Raw genomic sequence first — 2,400 nt, forward strand, 5'->3', positions numbered from 1 at the left:
TTTGATTAATACATTTGCATTTGATTCTGATTGAGAATGCATTGCATTGTGACCATGAAGTAGTGGAGAGGAAATGACGGGACGTCTTAGAGCACCGTGATGTAAGCAGGGACGGTAGTGATTGGACGGTGATTCGCCAACAGTGTCTTGAGGGAGAGTCTGGGTGAGACGAGTCCCTTGTATTCCTGGGGAGGTACCCTGTTGGATCGGACAGTTCTCACAGGCCAAACTAGGCAATCTCTGACAACCCGGAATTGCATTCGAGATCGTTGAGAGGGATGCCCAGAAAGCGTTTGTACGACCTAGGTCTGGGTAGGACTATTCTTGAGGGAACCAATCGATCTATTTTTAATTCCTTGCGAGGATATGTTATTTCGGGTGGTACAAAATGTCTTGGTACGGGACTTGTACTCTCGATTATTTTCGATTAGGATGTTGGATGGATATTGGTGTAAGGTGGATAATCATGACATATCATGCATACATTATCATTGTGGAAGTGAATCCCCACATGTGAGCTACAATCATTGTGTATTCCTACGTTTATGCGTGTGATATGGTTATGAGTAGAATATTAATCATATTATTTGATGTGTTGGTAATGCTGGAATAAATGGTAAGTTATGCATTTTTTCACGATGTTGATGATAAATGATGAATTATATGTTTAAATATATTTTATGTCTGAGTGTGATATTCTGAGTAAGTCCACGCCGTCAATGAATTTATGTTTATTAGATGTCTTACTTTCTATGTTGTATTGTTCTTGTTTTGTATATGTTTGCTATGCAGATGGCCAACAACAACACCCACGTTCGCGGCTATCACTTCACGATGTCCTCGGCGGGACAATGGGTCAGTGATGGGCGCTGATACACTTACATAGGCCCTTGCGGTCTGTCGTTGCACATGAAGTGCAACGGGTCATCGATGATGATCCCTCACCCCGATGCTTACATTGACGCTTCCTTCACATTACCGCCAACAGAACTGATGTCTCCAAATGTAGGACTCCGACACCCGCCAGTCAGGAGTGATGGCGCGGTTCCCTCCCATGGTCATAGGTCGTGGGCAGATTGTTTGGATGCTCCATCATCCAGCAGAGCCAAGATGAGCCGGGTTCTTGGAGGAGGTCCTTGCAAGAAGACTCCGGGTTTGAGAATGTCATCCCCACCAAATTATGTCGTTGGGTTGTGGCATAACGAAGTGGAGGAAGAGGAGGAGGAGGACGAGGTCATTGAGCTCGTAAATGTGGAGAGTTTGGTGGAGGTGATCAACCTCGTGTCGGACTCAGAAGAGGAGGAGGACCCGAGTGAGGGAACCAGCATTCCGGGAATCTTCTGAGTCATCTTGGGGGCCAGCCGATGTCCTCTTTATGTTTTTGATGGGGGGCTGTGTATCTGGTGATTTTGTTCATGTAGTGGCGATGTAGTTTCCGCCTTTATTGAGCTAGTCTGTATGAACTAATTATGGCTTAACTAATTATATGCATCATGTTATTCAGGAAATCGTAAATCAGGTTATGTTATTATTCGATAACGATAAGTTGATTTTTCGCATTCGAGTTACTCAAAGTGATGTCCCGAAAAAGGAAGGTTTTGAAAAGGGGAACAATTTTATATCTTTATTAAAAAAAATTACCCATTTTTCCGCAAAGTTTTTGAGGAGTATTTTTTCGGGGCGTTACAATAAAGGCAAAGGAAAATTGGACGCATCTCAAACTGGGGCAAGTTTTAAGATGATTCATGCTCTAAAGCCTTACAGTCCAAGTTTGCTAGATCATTTTCAATAGAAGAATGACTAAGATTAGGTCACACTGGGAGTGGAAAGTAACAAGAAGCTTAAACTGGGGCAATTTTTGGAATTGATCTCATTTTCTTGTGAAAGTTTATAAAAAGCCCAAAACTAGGGCAATAGTGAAATGACTTTTCTTTACTCCAAGTTGATTCGATCAAAATAAGCCAAATTCCTCAAGTAAGGAGAAAGATCTTAAGTTATCATATTCGAAGACACCTTCAACAATGACTCACACATGTCTTATATTTCCTATCAATCCAAGTTGCCACATCGGAGGTATTCACACAAAAAAGAAGCAAAAAAAAACAGAGTGTTAGGTTGAAAACTCAGATGGGAAATCTAGGAAAAGGAAAGTGGTCCTAAGTCGAAAACCTGCGAAGGCGACTTGAGATCGTAATAAAATGAGAGAATTCCCGACAGATGCCAACATACGGTATTCTGGGCAAAAATTATGGAAAATTAAATGAACACTCCAAGTTGAAGACTTACTACCACAAATCCTCAATCACCCAAACTAGGGAAACTTTTTGGAGAATGTAATTTGTAGCCTCCTGAGTGAAGACAAGAGTTCATAACAGGCACACTCGGGCAATTTTTGTTGTT

This window comes from Lupinus angustifolius, unplaced genomic scaffold, assembly GCF_001865875.1.
Source record: "Lupinus angustifolius cultivar Tanjil unplaced genomic scaffold, LupAngTanjil_v1.0 Scaffold_495, whole genome shotgun sequence".
Lineage (NCBI taxonomy): Eukaryota > Viridiplantae > Streptophyta > Magnoliopsida > Fabales > Fabaceae > Lupinus > Lupinus angustifolius.